The sequence below is a fragment of the Scyliorhinus canicula genome, chromosome 14 (genome assembly GCF_902713615.1).
Source record: "Scyliorhinus canicula chromosome 14, sScyCan1.1, whole genome shotgun sequence".
Classification (NCBI taxonomy): domain Eukaryota; kingdom Metazoa; phylum Chordata; class Chondrichthyes; order Carcharhiniformes; family Scyliorhinidae; genus Scyliorhinus; species Scyliorhinus canicula.
This window is the reverse complement of record NC_052159.1, coordinates 13,558,690-13,578,872: the sequence shown is the minus strand read 5'-3', so window position 1 is coordinate 13,578,872 and position 20,183 is coordinate 13,558,690.

Here is a 20,183-nt window from a genome sequence, read left to right as displayed (position 1 = left end):
CCAAGGACCCCAGCGCGGGTGACCACGCACTGCCCGATGATGCCCCGGAACTTCTGCCACGATTGGCATCAATAACTTTGGACCAGTCTCGACCCTGCACTCTCTCCACAGTGACAACGAAAGTACTGATCAACGGGCACGAGACGTCCTGTCTGCTCGACTCTGGGAGCACGGAGAGTTTTATACACCCCGACACGGTAAGACGCTGTTCTCTTCCTGTCCTTCCATCAATCAAAAGATCTCCCTGGCCTCTGGCTCCCATTCAGTTGAGATAAAGGGGTATTGTGTAGCGAACCTCACTGTCCAGGGGAGGGAGTTCAAAAATTACAGGCTCTACATCCTCCCCCACCTCTGCGCGGCCACACTCCTGGGGTTAGACTTCCAGTGTAATCTTCAGATCTGACGGCCCTCTACCCCCTCTCACATTGGTGGAGAAGGCTCGTTGCTCATTGGCCCAATGGTTTGTAACCCATTGGTCAGAATGTAAGGTAGCTCCGCCCATTGAGGCGGGGTATAAGAACCCGTGTTACCCCTGCAGCTGCCTTTTCTGTACTTGAGCTGCTGGGGAAACATCTTGTTGATTAAAGCCTTCAATTTGGACTACATCCTCGTTTCTGTGGTCATTGATAGTGCATCAGAGTATTTGAGTAAAAATGTCTTGCTTCAATTGTATAGAACCTTGTTCGACCGCACCTGGAGTATCACATAGACTTTTAGTTCCGTCCCCTAAGGAAGGATATATTAACAAGAGAGGGAGCGCGCTGAACATTCACCAGGGTGATTCTAGGGATGATGGTTTTGTCTTATAAAGTGTGATTGTGGATAGTGGGCTGATATTTTCTAGAGCTCAGAAGAGTGAGAGATGATCTTATTGAAGTGTAAACATTCCTTACAGGATATGACAGGATGAATACAAAGATGTTCTCCTTGCAGTGAGGGGAGTCAACCGGGGATACAGTCTCAGAATAAGAGGTGGGTACTTTGGAACTAAGATTACGAGGGATTTCTTCACTCAGAGGGTGGTGCACCTTTGGCATTCCCCCAGGGGGCTGTGGAAGCTTAACCATTGAGCATGTTCAAGGCAGAAATCGATAACAGTCCAATGATGTGCAGATTAGATGGATTGGCCATGCTACAATTGCCCCTTAGTGTCCAAAGATGTGTAGGTTAGGTGAGGATACGGGATTACGGGTATAGAGCAGGAGAGTGGGCCTAGGTAGCGTGCTCCTTCAGAAGGTCAGTGCAGTCGCGATGGGCCGAATGGTCTCCTTCTGTACTGTAGGGATTCTATGATGATTGTATGATAGGAATCTAGACACTAATGACATCAAGGGATATGGGGATAGTGCAGAAAAATGGTACTGAGGTAAACAATGAGCCACAATCTAGTTGAACGACACAGTAGACTCAAGGGGCTGAATGGTTTACTCCTGCTCCTATGTGCCCATGTTCCTCATTCGGCACATTGATTGGAGAATTTTAATTGTGAATGCCTCCTGTACTTTCCCAAACATCATGACCACTCTCTGTAAGGTACCCACACTGTTGTTGTGGCTCAGTTGGTTTAATTCTTATCTGAACGTCCAAGGTCATAGATTTAAATTGTCCTCCAGAGACATGAGCACATGATCTAGGCTGCCATTCCTCGTGCACAATTGAGGGAGCATGTTGCATGTCTGTTGATGTTGCTCTTCAAATGAGGCCTGAAGCTGAGGCCCCACGGCTACCCTCTCAGTTGGCTGTACAGGATCCCAGGGCCTTACTTCAAAGAAGGGGGGGGGATATTTTACCACCAGTATACGAGCCAGTATTTATTCCTTAACGAAACTCCTCGCTACATTTAAGAAACATTTAGATGAGCACTCGAAATGCTTTGGCGTACAAGGGGCGGGATTCTCCGATCCCCCGCCGGGTCGGAGAATTGCTGGGGGTCAGCGTGAATCCCGCCCCCGCCGGCTGCCGAATTCTACGAGAGCCAGCCCTCCCGGCGATTTAACGGCCCATGATGGGCCGAGTGGCTGCCCATTTTAGGCCAGTCCCGCCGGCATAAATTACAACAGGTACTTACCGCAGGGGCCTGGCTGCGTGGGTGGCCTCCGGGGTCCTCAGGAGAGCGCGGGGGGGGTCTAGCCCCGGGAGGTGCCCCCATGGTGACCTGGCCCGTGATCGGGGCCTACCGATCCACGGGCAGGCCTGTGCCATGGGAGCACTCTATTCCTCTGCGTCAGCTGCTATTCCTCCGTGATGGCCGATGCGGAGGTGAGCCCCCCCTGTGCATGCGCTGGGATGACGCCAGCACATGCTGGCGCTCCAGCGCATGCGCCAACGCGTGCCGGCTGACGGAGGCCCTTCGGTGCCGGTTGGCATGGCGCCAAGCCCCTTCCCCGCTGGCTGGCATGGCGCAAACCACTCTGGCTCCGACCTACCCCCTGAAGGTGCGGAGGATTCCGCACCTTTGGGGCGGCCCGACGCCGAAGTAGTTCACGCCACTCCTTTGTGCCGGAGTTGCCCGTCTCGCCGATTCCCGCAGAATCCTGCCCAAGTGGATTAGAATATGGGATTGGAATAGATTGGTGTCTGGTGGCCAGTGCAGACACGATGGGCCGAAGGAACTCTTTCTATGCTGTAAAATTCAATGACTCTCCTGCGCTGCTTCAAAGAGCCTGAAATGGATTTCCCCAACATGGTTTGAACGGGCCTAATCTTTGCCCTGAGGCCTGCAGCTGTAGTAGTGATCACCAGCGATGTGTCACCTCGGCTGTTCTCCAGAACCAGCAAGCCGAAAGCCTGTTCACTTTTTTTAACATGCTGCGAACATTGTTTTAAAGCTGTTTGCTGCATTCCTGAGATTTCTCTGCCTGGCCCAATAACTTGAGTGCACTTCCATTTTGAGGCAACAGTAGGAGCCGAAACAGATGGTTTTACAAATTTAAAAAAGCAACGAGAGGCAGTGTGGCAGCAGGTACTGTGCTAATATTTGCTTTGGCACCGAGCATTCTGTCAAAATAATGAGAGAATTCGTGAAACTATTGATACATCTACATTTGTTTGCAGTGAATCTTTTTCCTTGCATGGGCCTCTCTTGGATGGGACTGGAAAGTGGGGAAGTTACGCTGCACAAAGAGACAGAGCTGCATGTGCGGGAAATCTCATGTGAAAAACAGCAAGTGCTGGAAATACTCAGCAGGTCATGACAGCATTTGCGGAGACAGGAGCAGAGTTAATGGAGGCGATTTTTGGGGCCCGCATCCTCCGCCTGTGAGAAACTGGAGAGAATCGGAAGACGTGATTCTCTCTGGTGTGATTGGGTTTCGGAATTTTTAACTCCCCCTCCCCTCCCCCACTCACCCCCACCCCCGACGCTTCAGTGGAGCAGTGCGAATCACGACACAGGAGCCTGGCAACCATTTTTGATGCAATAGAATGTCATTAGCCAGCACTCTTTCCACATCTTTGCTCCTCATGGAATATTCACCCAGTACCAGCGGGATGTCAGTCGGCATCATTTACAACATTTGGCCAGCGTGAGGCAGTCAAGGGGGGGATCCCTCTCCGGCACAGGTTGGACCCTAGTGGGAGCCTCACGGAGTGAGGGATGTGTGGCAGGTAGGGGGGGGGGGGGGGGGGGAGAAGAGAACAGACAATTTGAGGAAGTGGGGGGTTGATGTGTTGGGTGCTCTGGCTCCGTGAAACACATACAGGCCACCAACACTTAAAATAGTACAACACTATTTTATTAAACTATAAACTGCTAAACATACTATTACTGTGGGTTACATGATGCTAGATTAACTAAAGACCTGTGCCTGTCCTAACCAGTCGAATCACTCAGCACGTGGTGAGAGTCTGTGCTGTAAACTATAAGCTCTTGTGCTTCTGAGAGGCTGCATCCCGAATGAGCGGAAAAACTGATGCCCTCTGTCTTTATAGTGAGTGTGTTCTAACTGGTGATTGGCTGTGGTGTTTGTGCATGTCGATTGGTCCTAGTGTATGTCCATCATTGTGTGTGTGTCTGCACCATGATATACTGGTGTATATTATGACAGGGGGCAACCGGCAATGAATGTTAGGGGGATGCCGGTAGTCAATGTCACCGAGGAGTGGGGTGAGGGGTGGGGGGGGGGGGGGGGGGGGGGGGGGTTGGTGGAGAAGACCCCAAGACCTCTGTGATGTGGGGGTGACAAGGCCCCGCCCCACCGGAGTGGCAGCATTATCCACACCCGCTCATTTCTTTCGGTAAGGAGGCTCAGAATTCCGTGAGGAATCCTGCCGTCACTGTTGGCGGGATTCGCAGCGTTTTTCTCAACGGAACTGACGCTTTGCCAATTCTTGGTAAGATTCCACCCACCGTTTCAGGCCTGTGACCGTCCATCGAAACTGGGGAAAGTTAAAAGCGTCGCAAGATATGAGCAAGGGGACGGTGAAACAGGGACAAAAGGAAGGATTGTGATAGGCTGAAAGTCAGGAGAGTTTAAATGACTTGTGGACGTACAGGCTAAGAGCAGACGTAGACCACTGGGCCCTTTAAGCCTGCTCCACCGTTCAGTAAGACCATGGCTGACCTGACTGTAACAGCCCACCGATCCCCGGTAAACCTTTCACCCCCTGGTTTATCAAGAACCTATCTACCTCTGCCTTGAAAACATTCAAAGGCTCTCCTTCCACTGCCTTCTGAGGAAGAGTGCCAAAGATGCGCCATCCACTGAGAGAAAACCGCTCTTCCCATCTCTGCCGAAAATGAGCGACCCGCATTATTTTTAAACGGTGACCCCGACAGAAGGAAAAGAACAGAAGATGTTTTCGACAGCAGGTGTGTTACTGAGGGAAAGATAAAAATAACTGTCAAAACAACGGAAGAAACAGAGCCGGGTTTATGGTCTGAAATTGTTAAACTCGATGTTGAATTACTTCCGAAAATGATACCCGGAACGCCAGGTTACACCTGTCAATAAGTCACGGATCTTTTGTCTGGTAACCTGGCACTGGAAATGTGAAATGTAAACAGAAAGTTCTGGAAAACCTCAGCATCTGGGGAGAGACACAGAGAGAGAGAGAGAGAGAGTTAATGTTTCGATAATCTGGAAAAGTTAACTGCGTGGCACTCGCCGCTGATGCTGTCAAACCTGCTAAGTGTTTCGAGCATTTTCTCCCATTAAATTGAGAGTTTTTTTGGAAACGGTTTTGAGACTGGCACCCTCGTCACAAAGGTCCGCCTAACCTGAAATTCGTCAATCTCGCTGAGGTTGCTCGCTGCTGCCTGCACGAAATTTCCATAGCCCTTGCTCAAGACTGGCAGCTTAAGTCGTCAGACACCGAAATGGTCAGTCTGGATGCAATGGGGGCAATTGAATTAAATCAGCAAGATCACCATTTGCCCCACTACTGTCACGTGTCTTAAGCCCTTCTGTGCATGGCTTCTCTTGACAAGGATTTGTCATAATATACACCAGTATATCATGGTGCAGACACACACTGATGGACACACACAGGGACCAATCAACATGTACAAACACCGCAGCCAATCACCAGTTAGAATACACACACTATAAAGGCAGAGGGCACCACGGTTCCCGCTCATTCTGGGTGCTGCCTCTCAGGGTAACAGGAACTCACCCAGCCCAGCACAGACCACGTGCTGAGAGAATCAACTGGTTCGGACAAGGCTTAGGTCTCTAGTTTAAGTTAGCATCATTTAGACCCACAGTCATCGTGTGTTAGTTAGTTAGAAATAGTTAATAAAATTGAGTTGAACCGTCATCGATGTTGGAAGTGTCTGTTCATCTCTCAAGTCTACACTAGCCAACACTTCAGGGTCGTCTTGAGAGGGTGAGAGTTGGGGTGACGTGGTGGGAGCTCGCTTATTTGCCCAGGGTTTTTCAGATCCAAAAGACCCAACCTAACAGCAAAGCCCTCTCTGCTGCCCCGCACTCCATTCAGGAGGCGGGTTAATCATAGACGTCAGCACGTACCCACCTAGCTTGGGGTAAATGTTTCTGCTAGGAAGGGTGTATAGCGGGCAGGCAGGGGTTGTGGGGTGGGGGGGCGGAGTGGAGGAGTTAAAATCAGGAGCCAACTATCTGTAATAGCCAAGGTGGCATTTAACTCAATGAAATTCATAATAAACTGGAGCCCAAGCCGCAACATTCTGTGACTCTGTATTTAATCTCGAAAGCACAAACCATGCTATTTTTATGGAAATATCTGTAACATTTGCACAAAAATCATTCATTATCCGCTCTGTGTTTTTGCAGTGGGAAATGTCACTGCTTGATGTATGATTTTCCATTTTCACTAGCGGATGATGGTCTGAAAGCTGCATTTCCTTCAAATTACCTTGTTATGTTGGGAGGAGTAATCGGTGATTTATTCCCCCACATTTCTGGTATTGATCACATGCCACATCCAGGCTCAGCACCAGTTCATTTTGCATTCAAATCTCTCGGTCATGTTGTTAGCTCCTGAGCTGGCTCTCGTTTGTCTTCATTGTGCTGTGAAAATGAAACGTGATGCACTACCTGCATTCCAAGATGCAAAGCGGCTAAATGGGCTGAAATGTGAATCAAAGATTGGAATCTGTGCCTTTTCAGCTATATTTAGAGGCTGATCTATGGAGTTCTCCCCCGTCTTCTGGAACTCGCTACCTTTTTCGCGAATGCCTGTTCAGAACACGTTTTCCAGCTGAAACAATATGCATTTCGAAGGTAATATTAACACAATTCCTCAAAGCGCACCACAATTGCGGGTGGAATTACTTAGAATTTACAACAGGCCATTTGGCCCAAGTGGTCCATGCTGCTTATTTTATCGGTTCACCGGATGTGGGCTTTACCTGTTTGAACCGCCGCAGTCCATATGGTGCAGGTACATCCACGGCCTTGTTAACATAGAACATAGAACAGTACAGCACAGAACAGGCCCTTCGGCCCTCGATGTTGTGCCGAGCAATGATCACCCTACTCAAACCCACGTATCCACCCTATACCTGTAACCCAACAACCCCACCCTTAACCTTACTTCTTAGGACACTACGGGCAATTTAGCATGGCCAATCCACCTAACCCGCACATCTTTGGAAGGAGTTCAAGGATTTTGACCCAGCAACAATGAAGGAACAGTGATGTAGGGCATGATTTAGTGGCCATGTTGCGCTTAATCGACATTAGCGAAATGAGGATCCCATCTTAGCGTGGCAAGAAACTTATAATCACCACTTAAGCCCAATCTCCATACAATTAACGGGAGCGTCTCCTTATCTAATGGTCTCCCATTATCTAACCACCTCCCCTGCAAGTGGTCACGTGGGTGCCAATTAGTGGGAGAGCCCCAGGCATGGGCGCCATCGGTGGGGGAGCAACAGGGGGTGGCCTCCCATGGTCTGGGCTGGGCAGGGCTGGACTGGGGGGGGGGGGAGATGGATTTATCGGCGCGCACGGGTCAACCCCAAGATTGTGTGGTCCTTTTCCGAGGTCAAATCCAGCCCCTGTCCGCCTGCCCCACCGACGACCCATATCTCCCACTGACTGGAGGCCTCTGGACACGTGGCTGAAGGCTATCGTGAATAGGGAATAGGCATTCGTAGTTAAGTTAGCACTTCACACATTCCAAGTTGATCCATGTGAGTAGGTGTGTCAGGTAGTATGTGGGGATTATTGCCGAACAACCCAGTCAGATCGTGATGCTTGGACACTGTACCAGAGCACTGCAGGAAGCAACACCATGGACGCAGTGGCTAACATTATGTGTGGGTGATTGGGGTACAGGATGTAGGATCTGGAAAGCAGGGCCCCCCGCTGTGGCCAGGATGGGAGGGGGTTATGGGAATGGTGAGATGTGGGAATTGGCATCCTGGACCTCAGTGTTGGGGCATGGGGTTAATGCTCGGCCCGCATTGCAGAGGAGAAGTGCCAGAGGTGTCATATTGGTCGAGTTCAACGATTTTTATTCATTAACATATGTGTCCCCAACTGCCCCAATCCCCAGATAATGCTGCCCCCCACCTTCCCCACTTCTCCCAGACCCTCCCCCCTTCCCCCTCCCCCAACACAATGCATCCAACCCTGATGCCTGAGGAGTCGTGAATGGTGTTGTATACTGTGCAGCCATCAGCAAACATTCATACTTCTGACCTTATGAGAGAGGGCAGGTCATTGATGAAACCGCAGAAGATGGTTGGGCCTGGAACACTATCCTGAGAACCCGTGCAGTGATGTCCTGGAACTGAGATGTTTGACCTCCAACAACCACAACCCTCTTCCTTTGTGTTCTCTGTGATTACAGCCAGTAGATGGTCTTCCCCTGAATCGTATTTACTCCATTTTTGTTCGGTCTCCTCGTTTCCACACTTGGTCAAATGCTGCATTGGTGTCAAGGGAAGACCTTCTCACCTCACCAAGAATAAGCCCTTTTGTCCATGCTTGGACTAAGGTTGTTATGAGGTCAGGAGCTAAATAACCCTGGCTGAACCCAAACTGAGCATCGGTGAGCTGGTTATTGCTGAGCAAGTGCCGCTTGATAGCGGCATCGACAGCCCATTCCATCATTTTACTGGTAAACGAGAGTAGACTGTTGGGGTTGATGTGACCATCAATTCACTCAAAGACACGAGTAGAAGCAAACCAAAGTTTTAATCGGCTTAGAACAGAGCCTGCCTGCAACTAGTACAATACTGTGGACCGCCTACAGGTCAACTGCTTTTATATTTCCTTTCAAATGGAGGAGCCATGGGCGGAGCCCGTACATGCCCCAACATATTCCCCTGTGGGTGAAGCCACACAATGGCCCATAGGTGGAGCCCACAAGGTCAACAACATAACATAGCTGTAACGCAATGGCAGAACATGATACTTATACACTGGTGAATTACTAGTACTATACATTCACCACAGGGGTGATAATTGAATGGGTTGGATTTATCCTGAATTTTGTGAACAGGACATAGCTGGGCAATTTTCCACATTGCTGGGCAGATGCCAGTGTTGTATGGATATGGAATATTCTGGAGTGCAAATCTTCAGTAGTCATGGTTCTAGTGTCAGAACCAGGAAAGGAGGATTTCCTTCACTGAAGTGAACTAGTTGGGTCTTTATGACAATGGATGAGCTTTTATTTCTAAATGTTTAGAAATAGTTCCACTAGTTTTCAAAGTGGGATTTGAACCTGGGTCCCCCGAGCATGAACTCTGGATTACTGATCCAGTGACAATACCACTACGCCACCTCCTCCCACAATATCCTCATCCAATCCTACTCCCCCTGACTTTATCAGTGTATGGTCAAGTCATCCCAACACAGAAGCAGGACACTTGGCCCATCGCTCTGTCAATCAATAAAATCAACCCCATTCCCTTGCCCTATCCCCCTAATTCTCTAAGTTTATTTCCCTCAGGTATGCATTCAGTTTCCTGAGTTTTCTGACTGACTCCACCACCCTCTCAGGCAGCAAGTTCCAGTTCAGTGCCACTTGCTGTGTAGAAAATCTACTTCCCACATTCTCCATTCTAAGTTTAAGTAGGCTGCTCTTTCCAAGAGCTGGTGCAGACTCGATGGACCAAATGGCCTCCCTCTGCACTGTAAATTCTATGATTCTACCTCCTGCTTCAAACCTTAAACCTGTGTTCCCGAGTCCCTGCACTATCGGCCTACTTTTTTTCTCAATCTGTTGTAATGTTGGACACCTCTGTCCAATCTCTTCCCCAATCTCTTCCCCAAGGAGAACAACTCCAGCTTCGCCAACCAGAGGTTAAAATCCCTGATCCCTGGAATCATTCTGCACCCTCTCAAGGACCCTCACATTCTTCCTAAAGTGTGATGACCAGAAATGACTGTAACGCTCTAGTTGTGGCCAAGACAGAGCTTTGTAAAGACACAGCATAACCTTGTTGCTTTTGTACTCAATCGCTCCAATTATGAAGGTCCAATGTGCTTTGCTAACCATTCTCTCCAATGTATCCTGTCACCTTCACGATCTATGCAACCCATGCAGTCCCTGGGCGGAATTCTCCGCAAGGCCTGACGGCGTTGTGAAACCTGGAGAGGTTCACGACGACGTCGGAAGCCTCTCCCGGCCCCCTATTCTCCCCTACCCGGGGGGATAGGCGGGCCGTACCGGGAAACTTGGCGGCCGGGCCTTGTCCCTGGCTTCAAGGCCCGGCGCGCCAAGAATGACACCGCGGCGGCGCCTAATGACGTCAGCCGCGCATGCGCGGGTTGGACAGCTCAAACCCGCGCATGCGCAGTTGCCGTCTTTCCCCTCAGCCGCCCCGCAAGACGTGGCGGCTTGATCTTGCGGGGCGGCAGAGGGGACAGAGTGCGTCCCCTTGAGACGCCGGCCCGACGATCGGTGGGCACCGATCGCGGGCCCGTCCCCTCCTGAGCACGGTCGTGGTGCTCGATCCCCGATCCGCCCCCCACAGGCCCCACACTTACCTGGCGCGCCATGTTCACGACGGTAGCGACCAGGTGTGTTTGCCGCCGTCGTGAACAGGTCGGGAACAACAGGCCGCTCGGCCCATCCGGGTCAGAGAATCGCGGGCCGCCGTGAAAAACGGCGGCCCGCGTTTCTCCGAGCGGCGTTGCGGAAAACCGGACACGGCATTTGGGGGGGGGGGGGGATGGGAGAATAGCGGGAGGTGCGGGAGCGGACCTCCCGCTATTCTCCCACCCATCGTGGTTGCAGAGAATCGCGGCCACATATGTCCCTGCGCATTTTGTAGACTCTAGAAATTCACTCTCTATTGCCTCTTCCTGTACCTTCTGTGAAAGTGCATCACCTCTCACTTCTCTCTGTTAAACTCCACCCCTCTATTGTCTACCATCTCTCAACTACTTCATGTGGTAGTGAGATCTACATTCTCACAACTCTCTGACTGGAGGGAATTCTCCTGAATTTCTTGTTGGATTTATTAATGACCGTTTTACGTTTAATGTCCGCCAGTTTTCCTCGGTGAGACCATGATTGGCAGTCAACTTTTTACTGTCCTCCTTCCAAACTTACAGAGTGCCGATCAGCCCAGCTTGCTTTTTTTTCCCGATGAATCAGGAGACTGTTAAGTGCACTCATGCAGTTAAAAATAGCTTAACTCTCGAGTAGATCAGATAAGAAACAGGAGAGGAAGGATAAACATAACAGTGAACCTCTTGTGCACAAAACAAATTATAGATTTGAGGTGCTTTCAATCTGTACTATCCTAAGGTGAAGGTATTCAGGCTCTTAACCTCTATTGACCGAAGGTGCACATCTTATTGAAGGGCATATGTGTCTGCACTTAAAGAATCAATCGGGCACCAGGCATTCAACCCGACTTCAAACCTCCTGCGACTGTTTATGTCTCTGTGTGTGTTTTGTGCTCAGATGAATAATGGACAACACTTCAAGTCTCCTAAGAGTTTTGACATTTTTCAGAGAGCGTCACAATGCGATATTCTGAACATGACTAATATACATTTTTAATTATGCCCATATGTGTGAATGTCAGTGGTGGACAGGGTTTGACTCGGTCACAATCCCCATGAATATTTGTCCACTCTCCTGGACAAGTCGTATAGAGACCCTAAGTTGCCCAAGCATCAGGCACCCCCTCTCGATATTGTTAGCATTGTCCAATAGCAAGGATGAAACCAGTCATGATCTATTGAATGTTGGCACAGGCTCAATGGGTTGAATGGCCTCATCAGCGGTCCATGGACCAAAAATGATAAAGACAGATCAAAAGAAATAGGAACTAAGGCAATCAACAGGTAGAGCACTTACAATACCAGCTCTGCTGCAGAAGTTTATAGGAAGCTGCCTGATAGATGGCAGATTACCAAAAGTGGGACTCCACTCCAAATTTTCTTCACGATTTACTCCCTTAATCTTCTACTCTCCCAAAACATCCACAAAGCAGTGGGGCTATTTTTCTACAGATGGAGGTCTGACTGATGCACACCAGGGCGTAACCATGCATCAGTGGGCCTACAGGCTACACGTCCTGGGGACCAAGCCTCCTCGAGTCCCCTGTACTTCAGCTGGGGCCATGGGTCACCCATGTCTATGTATGTTACCATGTGGAAGCATTACACAGGACTTGCTGATGAAGGGGTTATTTACTGGTGGGAGAAGCTTATGCACAAGACTCTTTTCGGAATATAGGTACTGAACCCTTTACCTGGCATCCCAAAATCTAGAAGCACACGGAAACTGGCTCCATTCACAGCTGGCGCCCTGGGTGGGAAATTGAATGAAACCATTTCAATCTTTATTTTATGTCTTGTAAGTAGATGTGAGGCTTAGGACCCAAAATCCGTAACACCCCTAGCACACATCCAGTTCCGGAATTCCCGGATACCGGGTCCGATGCCAGCACCTGTGCAGCTAGCCATCAAATGAGCATCAAGCAAGAGGTGACAAGCAGACTAATCATAAGGCACCATCTACTACACTTACACGCTTGATGCATCACATCAACCAGAGACACATCAACAGCTATGAGTGACAAATTAGCTTGTCAAAGGCTCGGTGCTTGGATGGCATGTGAATTATCAGCACATGTTTGAGGAACCAGAGTGCACAAGAACTGTAGCTAAGTGGGACCGAGGAAAGTGGACCTTCAGGAGGAATAAGAAGGTTCTGACATGAAATAAAAACGTTCATGGAAAGAGGAAGGAAATGATGGTTCAGTTAATCTCTCGTTTTATCGGGTTAAAGGACAAACTTTCTAGCTCATCCCAACTGTGCCAATTGAATTGTGGCTATATCACCATTTCTGAACATAATTTCCTTTCTGAATGTCCTGTAACAGTAGCACTGGAATGTTCCTGTGATCAATAGTTAGCATCAATCGTTGAAAGCCCTTGGGAAGTTGTAAATTGGATAATAGATTAGTCAGATGATAGGAAACGAAAGGAAGTTATCAATACTCCTAATTCAAATTGGGCAGGTTTGACCTTTGCAACCTGCTGGAAGTAACCAAGTTACCCTTGCTGTTTATGATATTTATAAAGAAGTCCTTGAAAGAGGAGGATTCGAGCCAAAGGGCCAACAATCCGATTCGGGCAGAGATTTTGATCTGTGTTTACCCAGTGCCCGGCCTGGGTGATGGATGTAGGTCAGGGTAAAATGCTCCCCTGACTGCACACTCACTAGCTTGAGTTTCTGCTCACCTGTACTTTTTAAAGGCACCCTGCACCTCTTAATGGAGAAGACCATTCTGGCAGTAGTGACTAGAAGGACTGTTTGGAAAAATGCTTCAGAGAAGGCACAAGAGTTCCGTTGGGGTGGGTGGCCAGTGGCCAGGAGGCCATTGAGGCACACACTGTGAAGGCGATAGCACTGATTAATTCAAGGAGTTCAACCCCGCAGGACAGGGCTGCGCAAAAATGTTTAAGACCTCCCACGCGTGGTCAGGGCCAGTGCATACATCTTTAAATATCACCTCCGATCTATCCCGCCACCAATGTCACACATCGGCCAATTCACAGCACATCACTCACCCAATCTCGTGTCATCAGATCCTCCACGTCACTCTCACACAATGTCTCGCGCCCACATCTCGCAGCCTCGGCACGCTGCCAGCTATTCAGCTATGATAGGCATATCACCCAAACACAATGCAACACATTCGCTCGCACTCTTCCTCTCTCTTTCCAGACAACATCACACACAACAGAAAGCAGCAGCACAAACCCAGTTTGGGGGTTGGGAGGGGGCGGGGGGGGGGGGGGGGGGGGAGGGGGGAGTGTGGCAGGAAAATCTGCATCTCCCAGGCTCCTGTGTGGGATGGTGTCATAAATTGCTGGGCCGACTGTGGCTGACCGCACGAAACATGGAATCCCCAAGAATATTTTCACCAACAGTTCCGTGAGCTGCTACAGCAAGAATGGGCCTCTCCTTCAGAAAGTGAGGGTGAGGATGATGAATCTATGTTCACACTCATTCCATTCACTGACAAAGCTGCAGAAGGCATGACCAAGGTCCTTTTACTTTCCACCGCCCGCACCCCTCCCCACACCCCCCCCCCCCCCCCCACCTCACCCCACCTTGCCTCACCCCAAATCCCCACTTCCGCATTTATGCTTTCAAAGAACAAAGAAAAGTACAGCACAGGAACAGGCCCTTTGGCCCTCCAAGCCCGTGCTGACCATGCTGCCCATCTAAACTAAAATCTTCTACACTTCCGGGGTCCATATCCCTCTATTCCCATCCTATTCATATATTTGTCAAGATGCCCCTGAAATGTCACCATCATCCCTGCTTCCACCACCTCCTCCGACAGCGAGTTCCAGGCACCCACTACCCTCTGTGTAAGAAACTTCCGTCGTACATCTCCTCTAAACCTTGCCCCTCGCACCTTAAACCTTTGTCCCTTAGTAATTGACCCCTCTACCCTGGGAAAAAGTCTCTGACTATCCACTCTGTCTATGCCCCTCATAATTTTATTGACCTCTATCAGGTCGCCCCTCAACCTCCTGTGAGAACAAACCAAGTTTATTCAACCTCTCCTCATAGCTAATGCCCTCCATACCAGGCAACATCCTGGTAAATCTCTTCTGCACCCTCTCTAAAGCCTCCACATCCTTCTGGTAGTGTGGCGACCAGAATTGAACACGATGCTCCAAGTGTGGCCTAACTAAGGTTCTATACAGCTGCAACATGACTTGCCAATTTTTCTACTCAATGCCCCGGCCAATGAAGGCAAGCATACCGCATGCCTTCTTGACCACCTTCTCCACCTGTGTTGACCTGTACTCAGATACTCCGGAACTGCTGCCTGGCCAAGTTGTTCAGCTCTACAATGAAAGGTGGAAGCAAGAGCGCAATTCTGATGAAGATGCTCCGCCAATCAGTCTGACACTGCTCAGCCCCAGCTGTTGGCCTTCCTCGGCATCACAAACCAGCCGTCCAGCCAACAGAACTAAACCAGCCCCCTCAAACAATAATGACCCAAAATATCGATACTCTCTATCTTATTCCTGGAACTGAGCCAAACAGATTCACTAAACAACAATATATTCCATTGTTGCAATGGAACCTTTAATTAAAGATCCCCCCCTTTTTTGTTCCGAGGAACGATTATCTCCCTTGCCCCAGTTATGCCTCCGCCAATGCTATTGTTGGAGCATTTTTATTCAGACTGTGTTGAGCAGACAACTGTGCACTCCATGCCCCAAAATCCATCATTCTGCATTTATTCAATGAGGCAGGTCAGCAATCTCATTACCGGCAGGAAGGACAATTCATGATCCTAATAGCCACTGACAGCACGTTATGTTCAAGGACTGCTTTAAAGAAATGCTGGTGATTTAATTAGCATTTGCATATTTAATAAACTGAATATCTCCCTGAAAAAGAAGGTCAACAACGAACAATGTCATGGGCAGGTACAGGAAATAATCAAAAAAAAAGGCTGATGGGATACCGTCCCTTATACCTCAAGAATGAGATTGCAAGGGCATAGAAGTCACGCTTCAGCTACACAAAGCCTTAACCAGCCCACTGGAGTACTATGAGCAATTCTGGGCACCACACTTTAGGGTGAAGAATAGTGGAGGCAGTGTGGAGTTGATTTATTAGGATAACAGCCGGACTCTGAGGGTTAAATTGAGTGGGGAGATTGTACCATTCCTGGAATGTAGGAGTTTAAGGGGTATTAAGGGGAACAGAGAGGATGGGTTGAGAAAAACTTCTGTTGCTTGTGAAGTATGGTACTAGGGGCATTGGACTAATAATGAAAACTGGGTCAGGAATCGCCCAAAGGTGATGTGGAACTCACTTCCGCAAGCGGAAGTTCCTGCTGGATCAATTGTCAATTTTAAAATCTGAGACAAATAGGTTCTTGTTAGCCAAAGGATTGGGGGCTCTGGGAGAAAGGCAGGTGTATGGAACGAGGTCATGAATCTGCTCGGTTCTGACTATTTGCCGGAACAGGCGCGAGACCTCCTCCTGTTCCCATGTTCCAGAAAGCTACAGCGTTTTCTTGTCTTCCACAGTGAAGTGGCTGAGTCAGATATCTTTGACCTTCCTTTGTAGCTCTGCGGATAAGCCGTGCTGCTTGCTTGACATTGAAACCCAGGCCCGCAGAGCAAGGACATCCCACCTTGCTTTATGCACAGTGGCTGCCTTTAACTCGGGTAGCAGAGATGCCACAATCGGTCTCCGTGCCTTTTCCGGGTTTAGATATAAGATAAATCATCCAGCAGGACTCACTTGTCAGCGCTTGTGCCTCTTAAGACAGCAGTTCACGAGTTCATGCTCCATTCAAGTGCTGGTCATCAATTAAAGGAACGCACCAAGGGAACAACTTAAAGTAAAACTTCCTAAATTGTACTGGAAAATGTCCATTTGGCAAGTTGAGGGGGCAAGAAAAACTCCCGTTCGTTCTTGGTATTCCCGGGCCGGAATCCTCCGGGCATCGGGATTCACTGTTCCCGCCGGCAGCGCACCCCCACCTGCGGGTTTCCCGGTGGAGTGGGGTGGCTTTAATGGGAAATCCCATTGACATGCAACGGGAAGAGAGAATCCCGCCACCAGTGAATGGCACGGTGCCGAGAAACACAAGGCTGGGCAACTGGAGAATCCTGACCCTGAATTGAAAATAGGGAAATTAGCTGGGAATAATTTTGTACAGGTCTGAAACCCTCGGGGTGGATTGCATTTCAGATTTCAGATAATTTTGGTTTTTGGATGCCACATATAAACTTATATTATGATAGCCCAAGCTCGGAATAGCTGTAGTCTAAAATAAATAAAAGTAAATAAAATGGCCAGCCTCACTCGAAAGTAAGTAAGCTAGCTGGAAAAGTAAAATGTATCGTTGAATAATAAACACAGGCTGCGGTATTATCATAACTGTCAGCATTGCAAGGGTTAATGTAGTGTACAGAGTAGCCACTAGAGGGAGGTGCAGATACAACAGATAAAGCAGTGATGCTAGACCTGAGGGGAGGAGTGTATGCAGGAGATAGCTAGTGAACGTCATAACAGCAGTTAGTGTGAGAAGGTTAGATTATAGTTTACACAAGTTAGTGAGATTAACAGTAGATGAGTGTAGTTAGATGTTATTGATCAATTCTGTATTCTAAAGGACCAAGTGTCGAAACCCAGTTTGGTGGTGAAAATGTAAGTTGTAGCAAACTCATCAAAGGACCAAAATGAACTGGACATGTTGGAAAAGGGACATTCCATTTTAAGTGGACAGATTGCTGTACAAACCATGTCTGCAGGCAGACAACTGAATCAAGACAAACAGGCCATGAGTCATGAAATGGCCCAATCTCATTCAGAGACCAGGGGCAGTTCAAATGCAAATCACTTGCTGCCCTGGTCAGACAGAACCACAATACCTTAATGGGATAACAATTAAAGTTGTCTCCAGCGACCATTGTCAAGAAACCAGCAGAAACCAGAGACATTGCAAGCTTTTGTAAGGGCACTGATTAAAATCAAATTACATTATGACGCCTTTTGATTGGGGAACTTAATCACTTCCATCCTGTCAACAGTCCTGGAACTCACCTGTGGGAGGGTTAGTGTTTGACCCATTCAGGGTTTTGCCCTTAAAATGACAAGTCTGAGGAACTGTTGGAAGAACTCTATTCTCCTGCAAAGAACTCTGCTCTCTTGCCTGTCATACGCTTCGCCTTGCTGAAAACAGACCACGAGAACCGGAGGAACAACAGCCACGAGGACCGGCCAGCTTGGAAGAAGATCTAAAGAAATCTGTGTCAACGTTTTTTTAACTATCCTGTCCCTGGAGCGGTGAGTATATTCCTCCAGCTCACAGAAAACTCCCAATTAGTATAGTTTGTTGAGGTTTGGGGCGGGTGAGTGAATATATCTGTGTATCTGTGTTTGTGGGTACTAAAGTAAATCTGTGTAAACTGTAAGAATTTTTGATGTGCCGTTTAGTCTCTTGTTTTACACATAGTATTTCATAATCGGTGTTTGAATGTGTGGGTTAATCTGAGTTGCAGAAGACTTAATTTCTCTTGAATAAATCAATTATTTTAAAACTACCATTATTGTGGCCTCACCTTTCTTTCACTGTCCGCTCTGGTCAAGTCACAATAATTGCCAGGACATACTCCCGTAGTCAAGGACCAGAAAAGGGAATCTGACTGCTTCGAACACGTTCATTCAAGAGAGGCTACTGGTCAGGAATAAACAATGGTCCCTCTTTCTCTCTCTCTTGTGAAGTCGCACTAGTGGGGCACTTCCGGGTGACATTTCACCACCAACAGGAGAGAGACTCACACAGGTGTAGGTGGCAGTCAAGGTAACTGGTGTGGCATAAGGACAACCTCACTGGTTACGTATAAACAGTGAGACTTGTCCCCCCTCTCTTGCGACTCTTCCAGGTCGTGGTTTCAAAACCTGCAGGAGAGAGACACCCACAGTTATCTGTGACACCCAATATCGGCCTGTTGTGGACCAAAGGAAACCCTTTTTGTTACAAAAATAACATCACAGCTTTGTTTAAGTAAAAGCTACACTGTAGTTTTTGTGGAACACTCCACTTACCATCCTAAATAAGCAACACAAAGAACACCGCACAGGCTACCTGCAATGAGTTTCTTTTTGACATGTTGGCCCCAAAAATCACAAGATAAATCGGGCAGAGAAGCAACTGGAATTGCCACGCTGAAGGACAATGAGATTCAAAAACAGTACCGCTCTCGGATATTCAGTTTTGAGAATGAAAGATGAAGGATACTCGACCGAATTGTGAGGATTTAACATATTTCAAATTGAAAAAGGTAAATTCAGGTTGTAAATTGCATTCTATTTGGGATCATTGAGGTTTTTGGTCAGTGAGGAGATGCTTCATGCGCACAATGTTACAGTAACGTTAGCTAACATAACGTTACAGACTCACATTCAAAGTATCATCTTGCATCATCGGCTTTGTCTGTATATGCTGTCTTTGTGTATCGTATCTCTTCACTCCGAAAGCTAGTGATTCCAAATAAACCTGTTGGACTTTGGTGTTGTAAGATTTCTTACTGTGCCCACTCCTGTCCAACGCTGGCATCTCCACATCAATGTTATAGTAAGCAGTCATAGAAACATAGAAAATAGAAGCAGGAGGAGGCCACGCAGCCGAAGGATCTCAACCAAAATATAAAGAGGGAACACTACCCGATTCCTAAACCTGAAGAAATCACAAGTGAAATCAAATATTCACAAAACTGGATGCTTCCAGAGGATTCTAGCAACTCAAGCTAGAGGAAGCCTGCAGTAAACTCTGTACTTTCAATCCTCCACATGGAAGGTACTGCTTTAATCGAATGCCTTTTGGTATCATATCAGCATCCAAAAGATTTCATCGATTGCTGGAACAAATGACAGAAGGTATTGCAGGCGTCAGAGTATGTGTTAGTGACATCATCATATGGCCAGCGAATGAAGACGAATACAACTCACGACGTCTTCAAGTCATGCAGCAAATTGAGAAGTTTGGTTTAAAACTAAATAGAGCCGAATGCCCAATTTGGCATCCCCAAACTCACGTTTTTCAGCTCAAGGTGTGCAGCCAGACACTGAAAAGGCTGCAGCCATCAACAAAATGTCTTCTCCGAAAGACAAAAAAAGCAGTTCTTAGAATGCTAGGCGGGGCAAACGTTCTGGGGAAGTTCATTCCGAATTTGTCAGCACGTCCTACGGCTCTGAGAGGGCGAATACGGAAAATGTTGTTTTCACTTGGCCTGAAGAATGCGAGATGGTGTGTTTATGACCGAAGGACAGTACTCGCCACAGCACCAGTCCTGTCCTTTTTTGATCCAAAGAGCAACACAAAAATATCTACAGAGGATAGCAAAGATGGAATAGGAGCTGTGCTGCTACAGTAAGCATATGGTGGGCAATGGCAACCGATAGCGTATGCATCATGAGCGAGGACACCAACTGAGCAGCGCCATGCATAAAGAGAGAAAGAATACTTGCTCCATTAATGGAATGGACAAATTCCACAATTATGTACACCGGTTACCCACCTTTACAGTGGAATCAGACCATCGTCCTCTAGTAATAATCAGAAATAAAAACTTGAATGACAAGGCTCTGAGACTCCAACGTATGGTAATGGAACTTCAAAGGTATTACTTTTTACACCCTGGGTAAAGAAATGGTTGTAGCGGATGCACTGTCATGTGCAACTGAAGAGCCAGGGACTTCCCAAACAGGCACCGGAATGTGGCGACTGGGGGCTT